General features: G+C 38.6%; 1 pseudogene across 1 annotated transcript; it reads right to left on the bottom strand.

Moving 5' to 3' along the window:
- Nucleotides 1–7,926: 7,926 nt before the first annotated feature.
- Nucleotides 7,927–11,143, bottom strand: LOC148920491 (uncharacterized; annotated as a pseudogene). The gene is made up of 4 exons (XR_016123590.1): nt 10,442–11,143; nt 9,435–10,359; nt 9,221–9,288; nt 7,927–9,144 (listed from the first exon to the last, which is right to left on the bottom strand). The product of XR_016123590.1 is annotated as an uncharacterized LOC148920491 (transcript).
- Between the last annotated feature and the right edge of the window lie 581 nt (nt 11,144–11,724).

Below are 11,724 nucleotides of genomic sequence, written 5' to 3'. Positions count from 1 at the left end.
GACAACCTGGCTCCTTCTGGAAAGTCAGTGGATGATGATGAACTTGTCCAAATTATTATGAACAATCTTGGACCCACCTATGAAATGATCGTGAGTGCAGTGCAAGCTTGTGACACTCCAATCACATATGACACCCTTGAAGCTCTTCTTCCAAATGATAGAGCAAACTGTTCCTATGCCAGAGAATGGACCTATGGCTTTTGTTACTGCTCGTGGACGTGGTAGTTCTCGAGGACGTGGGCGTGGTATCGCACCGCCCACTCGTGGAGGTTTTCCTAATCAAAGAGGTGGTGTTTCTTGCGGTACTTCCTCTACTCAACGTACTGCAACTAATTTTGGGGAGTCTTTTGCATCGACTACTCCAAGGATTGTTTGTCGATTTGTGGCAAAGCCGCCACCCACTGCTGATTGTTTCAAATAATGAACATGGCATATGAAGGCAGAATTCCAGCCAGCGCCCATCGCCATGGCCATATCTCCTACCACTCTTACTCGTCAATCCAATGGCAGTGGCTGTTTGACACTGGTGCAAATACACACATCACTCCGCACTGCAAAATCTTGTGAATCCAAGGAGTATACCGTAATGATCAGGTTGGATGTGTAGGTAATACTTCTGGGTTACATATTTCTCACTTTGGCTCAAATACTGTTAACATTGATTCTTGCAAATTTCATCTCAATGACATACTACACTGTCCTTCCGCCTCCACAAACTTAATTTCTGTTCATCGCTTTACCTCTGATAACCATTGTTATATTCTCATGTTTCCTTATCGCTTTGTTGTGAAGGACCTCAAGACTCAAAAGACCCTTTTCCAAGGGAGATGTGAGAATGGATTATATCCATTACATGATGGCTGTGGACTATCCAATAAATCTTTTTCAGCATTCGTAGGCACAAGGGTAACGGCAAAGCAGTAGCATTTTCGACTTGGTCATCCAGCTAGTGCAGTCGTTAGGTTTTTAATTTCAAATAAACAAGTGCCAATTAGTGGCACCTCTGCTGTAAGTTTCTCTCATTCCTGTCCTTTAGGCAAGAGTACTAAATTGCCGTTTAGTCACTCAACTTCAGTTTCAAATTTTCCCTTAGAGCTTGTACACTTTGATGTTTGGAGTTCTCCAATTGTTTTAGTCCAAGGTTATCGTTATTACTTGCTATTCGTAGATGATTTTTCCAGATATTCTTGGATCTTCCCTATGAAATATAAGCATGAAGTCTTTGATTTTTCATTCAGTTTAAATATGTTGAAAATATGTTAAATACCACCATTAAATCCTTACAATGTGATGAAGGAGGAGAGTATACCAAGCATGCATTCCAAAAATACCTTGCTGATCATGGCATAGTTCAACGTTTCTCATGTCCTAAACATCCTGAGCAAAATGGGTTAGCCGAAAGAAAACATAGGCATCTTGTTGAAACTGGTATAGTCCTTCTCTTTCATGCGTCTGTCCCCACTTCTTATTGGTTTGATGCATTCCAAACTGCCACATATATCATAAATCGATTGCCTAATAGGGTGTTGTCTAATAGGTCTCCTTTCCAAACTTTATTTCTTAAAACTCCTACTTATGATATGTTTAAGGTCTTTGGCTGTACCTGTTTTCCATGGTTGACTCCGTATACTAAAAATAAACTTCAAAATAAATCCAAATCATGTGTCTTTCTAGGATATTCGCTGAATCATCAGGGTTATAAGTGCTTGGATTTGTCCACGAGATGAATTTATGTGTCTCGCCATGTCCTATTCGATGAGGACTCATTTCCATTCAAGGATCTCACATCTTCTAAGGGAGGCGGCTTCTCTTCAGGTAATTCTAATCCTGGTGCTTTATTTGTTTTCCATGAGTCTACTAATGAAGTTGTTGTTCCACCAGTCAGTCAACCATCTCCACCACTAAATATTTCACCCACCACCCAAATTTCTCAAGACACCCAACCCCTTGCCTCACCTCTTCCTCAGGTTTCTCCACTGGATCCCACTATCCATGTTCTAGTGCAAGAATCTGTCCCTCAAAATCCAAGTGAACCAGTGCATGAAGGAGGTGTGAAAATGGTACTTAGGTGACGAGGGGTAAATTTAAAAGATATTCAACCAATAACGCAGCAAACTTCACACACTCTAGACCTTGACCAAATACTCTTATGACTAGTCAACTGTCATATATGAATTATACCAAACAATAACATACACAGAGCACACCAAGATGTACCTGCAAGCCTAGAGAATTACTAGTGACAACCTAGGCACTCAGAATGACCCGTCAATCTAGGCATCCCATGTGCTAGCAACAACTATGGTGAAAGTGTGTGAAGACCAAACAGCAGAATCAAGCAAACACCAAACAGCAGAAAAAGATGACTAGTCAATCTGCACAAACCCAGATGACTAGTCAACTGTCAAGAACACAAACCCAGAAAATTTACAGAGTTGGAAACTAGAAACTGTTTACCCAGAAACCCACCATTGGGAAAAACTCATCAACCGACTAGTGCAATCCACTAAGTAGAAAAAGATTCTTACAAAGGAACACAAGCAAGCTCAAGAAAAACCTAGATCTATTTAGGAAGATGAGCTATACCTCCTTTGTGCAATCTTCTTCTCAAACTTAGCAAAGCTTGAAGCTCAGTTCTTCATGGCAATGGCAGCTCCTTCTCCAAATTGCTCGTTCATCCCATGGCACTAGCTTGCAAGCTCCAACACAAACCGAAACCAAAATTTGGATTCAAAGAAGAATGACCAATTTCTTCAAGAAACCATACTCTTGAAGAAATCAATCTTGAATCTGACCTAGATATAAATGATAGAATGATTTAAGTAGCTAGATGCAGATTTGTGTTTCAAATGCAGTTTTTCAAAAAGAAATCAATTGGAAAAACTCATAGATGAAATAAGATGGTTCTCTCGAGGAAGAAGAAGCGAAAGATGGCAAGCCAAACTTTCCAAAACTTCCACCCAAAAGAGACAACAGCCAAATGAGAAATCTTGTGGCTTTTAATGTCCAACGAATTCCTTAGGTCGACAACCCACTTGGCACCGAGAGAGAGAAAGAATAAAAGGACAAAACAGTTTGTTATCCAGCTGGAAGCAAGGATGACTAGTCATCTGAGAAACGGATGACTAGTCATCATTTTATGAAGACTGTTTAATGTAATGATATGCAACGCACAATACCTTTGTCAAATTTTTTGAACCTTCATACAACAGAAGTTAGAGAAGAGCACCAGGAAAGGTTTCCTTAATCTAAACTTGAGCTTGATAAATAACAACACACATTCTATTACAAAGTTGTCAAGGGAAGCCAAAAGAAAATAGTAAAAACCATACATTAACAAGGTGTTTCTTCTATAGCTGATACGACATCGTTACAATATAACATACATCCTGTGGTCACGTATGGTGACTCAGTCTCACTTGGTGTTCGCAGGCCTAATCCCAAGTATGCCCTGAATGCAACAATTGATGTTACAAACCAAGAGCCCACATGCTATAGTCAAGCAATAAAACATGAAAAATGGAGGAAAGCCATGAGTCAAGAATTTAGCGCCTTACAACGAAATGGAACCTGGTCTCTTGTGCCATATCAATCTCACATGAACGTGTTGCCAAATAAATGGGTATTTAAGATTAAAAGAAATTTGGATGGCTCGATTGAGAGTTACAAAGCAAGGTTAGTTGCAAGTGGCTTTCATCAGAAGGAAGGAATTGATTATAGTGAGACCTTTAGTGTGGTTGTGAAACATAGTACTATTCGTATGGTTCTGAGTTTAGCAGTCTAAAATCAATGGCCGGTACGACAACTAGACGTGCAGAATGCATTCTTGCATGGTTTCCTCATAGAAGACGTATATATGCGACAACCTGCTAGTTTTATTGATTCACAACTTCCTCAACATGTCTGCAAGCTACAACGCAGTCTCTATGGGTTGAAACAAGAGCCCAGAGCTTGGTTTCAACAGTTTTCTGACTATTTACTTGAACTTGGTTTCCAAGAATCAAAGTGTGATTATTCCTTGTTTGTCTACAATCAAAATGGCGTCTATTTGATTCTATTAATATATGTTGATGATATTTTAGTGACAGGCAATGACCAAACACATGTTTCTATGCTCATTAGACAACTTGGCACTTCATTTTCCATGAAGGATTTGAGACCATTGCACTATTTCTTGGGAATAGAAGTTGATTACAGTTGTGAATCAATGCATTTGACGCAATCTAAGTATGCCTTGGACTTGCTCTCTCACACAAAATTTACAGATGCACCACGCCCACCGCAGTGGTCGGTGAGTGCTCTTGATGGTGAACCCTACTGATCCACCTTTATATCGGCGTTGTCGCGCCTTGCGCATCTTTACGATCACACGGCCCGATCTTTCTTATCCTGTCAACCAAGTTTGTCGTTCATGCAGAATCCTATGACTACTCACCGGTCTGCTGAAGAGAATCCTACGGTATTTGAAGCATACCTTTGATCATGGCTTAGTGCATCGGCCCGGTGACCTACACCTTCATGCTTTTTCTGATGCAGACTATGCTGGAAATCCAGATTCACGACATTCCACAGGTGGTTTCTGTATCTATTTGGGCAAAAATTTAGTTTCATGGAGTTCTAAGAAGCATAAGACAGTCTCAAGGTCTAGCATAGAGGCTGAATATAGACAACTTGCGTATACTGCTGCAGGTTTCTTGGTTTCGTTCTTTGTTTCGGGATTTACAGCTTCGTTTATCTCCTCCCCAGATTTGGTGTGATAATGTGTCCTCTCTTACGATGGCTTCTAATCCTGTGTTTCATTCTCGAACCAAACATTTAGAGGTTGATTATCACTATGTCCGAGAGAATGTGGTTCAAGGAGAATTATTTGTTCATTTTGTTTGTTCACAAGATCAGATTGCTGATCTTTTTACCAAAGGGTTGTCTACTGTACGGTTCAAATACCTGGTGTCCAAGCTTCCAGTTGTTTCTCAACCTGTTAGCTTGCAGGGGGATGTTAGACAAAGCTTATCTACATGTTTAAATTCAAAATCTGTAACATGTGTGGAGAAGGAGTCCTAGTATGTGTGGACGTCCTTAGTTGTAATCTGATATGGTTTTCTGTTTGTATTTCAACAAGAAGTTTAATTGTTAATCACATATGCATGACATATATAAAAGCCTGGCATTTTAATTTGAGTCCATGATGTTCTGTTTATGATATCATAGTAATTAGCAGTAACTTTTGATTTGTCTTTGCTGTATCTATCTTTAGATTCTTTGTTGTTGTTTATTTCAAATTTTCCTTTTATAGAATGCTTCCAGCTAGCTATCTTTTTCATCCAAATTTTGCAGGAAACTAGTGTACGAATGCTGGCGACATTAAACAACTGATTATCTCTTATTTTCAGGAAATTTTTACGATGTGCTCCCCTACAAATATTGAGTCTAGTGTTAAGCCACGGGTGACCATGCAACAGAATTCAGGCTTGACACGGCAAATTTCCTCATAGGAGATTTGGCTAGCCGTGAAATCTTTATGCAATTTGGTGTATAAATTTATAGCTAAGATTTTAACAACCAGGCTTAAAGCTGTGCTTCCTAAGATCATTAGTCTCAATCAATCCGCTTTCATTGAAGATCGATTAATTACAGATAATATTTTGATTGTATATGAGATACTTCACTCGTTTAAGAATGAGGGTGGAATGGGGCGATCCAGTTTGGCATTGAAATTAGATATGGCAAAAGCTTATGATGGGGTTGAATGGCCATTTGTGGAGCTTATGATGAGCAGGTTGGGGTTTGATCCTATTTTTCAAGGTTGGGTGATGGAATACACATCTACTGTTACATATAGCGTGCTTGTTAATTGTGAGGCTACAGGACATATTACACCTTCCCGAGGTCTTCGTCACGGTGATCCTCTATCTCCTTTTTTATTTATGTTATGTGCTGAGGGCCTGTCAGCTATGATCAAGAAGCATGAAGCGATGGGTGCCTTGCAAGGCTTTCGATTTCATTCTCAGGGAGTTAGTATTTCACATATGTTCTTCGCTGATGACTCGGTTATATTTTGCAAAGCTGATGAACAGGAGGCTAGATGCTTGAAAAATATTTTAGTTTGCTATGAGAAAGGTTCAGGTCAATGTATTAATTTTGATAAAAGTTCCTTTTTGGTTGGGAAGAAATGTCCTACGCACGTCTATAAGCAGGTGGGAGAAATCTTACAGGTACAACAAAATGATGGATTCTGATTTATTTAGGACTCAATGCTGATTTTGGTGCTTCAAAACAGCGGGTCTTTGAGGATGTTCATAACAAAATTAATTCCAAACTTATGGGATGGTCTGAACAATACTTATCTCAAGTTGGGAAGGAAGTGCTAATCAAAGCAGTAGCTATGGCTATGCCTAATTATGCTATGTCTTGGTTTAAGCTACCCATTAATTTATGCAAGGAGATTGAGAAAGAGAGAGAGATCATTAATTAGGGAGCTTTAGTAATATACCCAAAATGGGACCTGAATTTATAAAAAAACCCCACATAGAATACACTTTATAAACACACCCAAAATCCATTTATTATATAACAAATTAGTGTTCAAGTTCCTATAAATTACAGGTCTGCCACTATCAAGCCCAACACCAAACAAACTCAAAAGACACCCAAAACAAACCCAGCCCAAACTTATAAACAAGCCCAAACCGTAACTTTCGTCCAAAAAAAAAAAAGTAAACCGAACTTAAAAAAAGTAAACCGTAATCTCCAAAGACTTTCATTAAACGTTCTTCAAAACGCTCTTCACTTCACTCATCGCCTTCATCAAGTCAAATCGTCTTCATCAATTCGTCTTCATCGTCGTCGAAACCGAGACTCCATAACCACCACCAAGATTGATCTCGTTTCAAAACAAACACCAGACACGACTAAGACAAAATTTCAGAGAACCATTTCAACAAGAAAACGCTTCAAAGGTAAGACATTTACAAACCAAACCTTTACTGTAATATTGATTATTTGCTACAAAGATCCAGTCTAGGGTAATAACAGTATTTTAGATTCGAATGAAAGACAAAATCTTGAAACTATATTGGATTTCACTATAGGACTGACTGCATAGGACCATTACTCTAGTCACTAATTTAGCGGCTAGCATGCTGATTAATGGCTATAAAGTTCCAAAGTATATGGTAATAACACTGATTGTTCCCTATAAAATACTATATCTAAGGCATGTCTACCACTGTCAAGTTCCAGTATAGATAAAGTTCCAGTATATGGTAATAACACTGATTGTTCCCTATGAAATACTATTTCTAAGGCATGTCTACCACTGTCAAGTTCCAGTATATGGTAATAACACTGATTGTTCCCTATGAAATACTATTTCTGAGGCATGTCTACCACTGTCAAGTTCCAGTATATGGTAATAACACTGATTGTTCCCTATGAAATACTATTTCTAAGGCATGTCTACCTCTGTCAAGTTCCAGTATGGGGTATTAACACCGATACTTTACTGTCGTGTTCCTATTTCTAATGCAGGTATAACAATTAAAAGATGAAGAAAGAAAGAGCCAGAAGAAACTCCAAAACAAAAGGCCAACAGTCATCATCCAAAACAACAACAAACAAGAAGCCAAGCAGATGGGAGCAAGGATTAAAATATCGGCCGTGCAGATAATATCGGGCCTCCAATTTACGGATATTTCGGGGAATATATCGTTATCGTTTTAGGTATCGGGAAGAAATCAACAAAAATAACAGATATAGGCATTGAAACACATCATTTTGATGTAAAACTTTCATAGATGTTATATACATTGTCAATGAATGTATTGAACAAATAAAACTCAAAATTTACTAATAATAAGATATATATATATATATGATGAAGTATAAGTGGTATGTAATGCGCGTTAATGAAAAGTTTGAAAATAAAAGTTGATTAGAATGAATAAACCATGCATAAATCCATAGTTTATTTAAACATTGTATTACAATTTAGATGAGTGTCCAACTACATAAATGAAGAGCTCCTATGAGGTTCAAACAATGAGGAACAACCATCTAGATTCATACAATAATCATACCAAGTCATGTAACCCGAGTAGTTTGTAAGCCATATTTGAACATGGTGCACATATGTCTCTCTTGAGCTCCCTACTGTCATCCCATATATGGGATAGTTAGGATTAACCCAACTAGTAGGTCCATAATCTGTTTCCTCATCTTGAGCTCCATATCTAGTTCCACTATAATCAGACATGACATAACCATGGCCATCATAAGATTCATTTGAGTTAGTACTAGGTCTAGTTCCTATGCTCATAGATCCAAAACTGATCGCCATGTCCTCTTCAGATGGATTGATTGGTTGGCTTCTTTCTTTGAGTATTGCTTCCCAATTGCGCCAATGCCTGGTCCAGCTTCTCTGCATCCATGATCCTCATCTTGGGTGGCATGAGTAAAATCAGCCTCAACAGTAAATGGGCTGTATTGTCTTCCTTCTTCATTACCTCCCGATCCAACATTACTTCCTCCATCATTATCTGACGAATTGGATGAACTTTCCATTCTACTAGCACTAGCATCGTCTCTCAAGGGACGTCTTTGACGTTGCCTAGGTCCAAGCATATCCCTTTCAAATGATGAAGTATCTCCACTCCTAACATCTTCGGATATGACTCTATCAACATCAACTCCTTCTTGGGCAGCATGTTGTGCTATAACGGCATCAGGGTTGCCTTGTTCATCATCCAAGTGAGCTGTCATAATCCATTGTTGAATTGGATTATTATCATCATCAGATGGTTGCCCTGCAATGTCAAAAAGGTCTATGTAGTCATTTTCTGCAACCTTGTTCATTTCAGCCTCTTCATCACGTAGCTTAAGTTTCATATTATAATAGCAAAAGACAATCTTTTCCAGCCTAGTATATGCGAGACGGTTCCTTTGTTTCGTGTGAATAAGAGCAAATGTACTCCAATTTCGCTCACATGCCGATGATGATGCTGTCTGTGACAATATATGCATAGCAATTTTTTGCAAGTTCGGGGCAGAATCACCATGAAGATTCCACCATTCTGCTGGGATCGATTTTCTTGATTTGACGGCCATCTCAGTGCGAAATGTCTTTCTACAGTCTCTAAAATTTATCACCTGGATCACAATGTTTTGTGTTCAAGATGCATAAAACTAAATTTAATGAGGAAGACATTGTTTTGTGTTCACTTACCTCAGCCCCAAATGCTTGCAAACCTCTATCCCCAGTTGGGTTCAACCTTTCAAATACGCGTTGGAGTCCTGAAAGTAACTCTTTATTGTGGCCAACCCTGTTTCATATTGATATCTAGGGTTCAAGTAGTGGGCTACAAATATGAAGAGTAGTTAATACCCGTTGTATAAATTTAAAAATTGATGCATATTTTTACTAAAAGATTAAAACATACCAAATTGATGTAATGGACGAGATAATGTGACATCCCATCTGTGATTGATGATTTTGAGAAGCCATTTTTTTCCCTTCAACTTAGAAATCTTCTCTTTCATTATGTGAAACATATCATATAAGATAGGCATGGTAGGAACTACCTCTGTGTCAACAATTCGCAAGATGCTATACAAAGGCTCATAGATGGATTGCACTCCTTCCATGGCATCCTGCAGAATCTATGATCAAGGACTCGACTTTCAATTCTCTTCCCCTCGTCTGATTCACTAAATCGACTATTATACCATTCCTCACTTGTAAAAAGTTGCTTCAACCCAGCTTTCTTATTTAAGATGCTATTGATGGTGATGTAGTTTGTCGCAAATCGAGTTACACCGGGTCGGACCAAATCTCCTTGACAGAAGATCCTCATCTGAGCCAATAGCCAACTATGATTGTAAATGTAGTTGGTTAATTTCCTAGCCTTATTTATGACATTAGCCACCGACTCTTGCTTCCCAATATCTTCAAATATTAAATCAATGCAATGTGCAGCACAAGGAGTCCAATAAATAGGGTACCGCTCCATCATCATTTGTCCAAATTTTTAACAAAGGCTGAACCATTGTCGGTGACAATATGAACAACATTCGATGGCCCAACCTCTTTTATGACATCCTTCAACAATTTGGCAATGTACTTTGCATCCTTGGTTTTATTTGAAGCATCCACTGATTTCAAAAAAATTGTTTTCCCGTTTGAGTAGACCATGAAATTTATTATGGACAACCTCGTGGGGCCAGTCCATCCATCACTCATGATGGTGCATCCATACACGCCCCAATCTTCCTTTATCTTTTCCACATAGGCTTGCATGTCTGTGTGTTCCATATCTAAGTACTTATGCTTTATTTCATACGGTGATGGTGTGGCTACGCCTTGACCTAATATAAACTCATATTAGTAATTGGTGTGTTTAGAATATTTAAATTCAAGAAAGGAAAGTTATAAGGAATAAAGCAAAACCTGCTTGTTGGGCTGCAGCAATCATATTCTTGAAATGAGGGGAACTTGCTTTTTGAGGAGCCACATTCTCAAGTATGAAGAATTTGCTGCAGTATCTTCCAAGTACCTCTACTGAGTTTCTAATCATGCCTTTGATTGTTCTCTATTTTGCTCTAGTGTTCTTGTGTGGCATTGGTACCGGAGGAGATGGAAGTGGGTCTCGAAGGCTTTGAGTGCGACGGTATTGCGGTTGACTACTACCACTTGCTCCCCCTGCAAATCGTTTGCTTCCCATTCCATAAACTCCTCCTTGTCTAAACCATTCTTGCTTTGACGCTCTAATGGCAGCAAGGTAATCTTCTTTCTCCGCAGGGTGCATGTCTGGAGGATATGCATATCCATCGTCATCATCGTCATCATCATCATCAACAGGATTGCTACTTTTATTGCCCATGTATCCCTCTCTTGCTGTAGATCTTATGTTTTCTTCAACAGATTTCTTATGTTGTTTGCTAGACTCTTTCTCCTTTATCCATGCAATTACCTCCTTCTTAATATCTGGTGGTACTTCTTTGCACTTCTTTACACTTTTATGTGGATCAAATCCGGCCAAATGATACTTTAACCGTGTAATTCCACCACTTTTAAATGTGGATTCACAAAATGTGCATATGGTGCCATGCTTATTGCCTTCTATTGGACGAGCATATTTCCATGCCACATCAAGACCACTGGCACACTAGCTCCACTCGGTCCACTACTACTTGCCATTTTTAATCTATCACACTTAAAATATATTAAATGAACTTACAATATCAAATCTATCACAAAAATAATATAGACCATGAAGGAGAGCCACATACCTGAAATAGCAGTCAAAGAGAACTTGCAAACAAGGAAAGAAGCTCACAGACTAAATAAAAATTGAAAAGCTAATAGAGAAAGAAAGAGAAGAGAAGGGAAGATTTGGTGCCCCAAAAAAAGCAAAATAGCCTTTGATTTAAAGAGGGCTTCTCTCGTGATAACAATGGGAACTTTTTGGGGTTGGGGGACAATGATATATGGGCTTTGCAGACTTTATTTTATGGATTCCAGTTGGATGATTCTCTGACTTTGATGGAACTAAAAGTAGCCAAAGTTTTTTGGAGGTATGTGGGCAGTGAATTGCATTTTGCCAATTGTCTGACTTCGAAAAGTGAAAAAGAAACAACCAAAAAATGAAACAAATATTAAATGATAAAGAGTTCCACAAGAAGCTCAGACTTAGATAAAAGCTTTCAACAGTTTAAAGGCGGAACAATAAG

This window comes from Prunus mume, linkage group LG2, assembly GCF_029339155.1.
Source record: "Prunus mume cultivar Tortuosa linkage group LG2, ASM2933915v1, whole genome shotgun sequence".
Taxonomy (NCBI): Eukaryota; Viridiplantae; Streptophyta; class Magnoliopsida; order Rosales; family Rosaceae; genus Prunus; species Prunus mume.
Note: the sequence above shows the minus strand (reverse complement) of the source record. Positions and strands in the feature narration are given on the sequence as shown.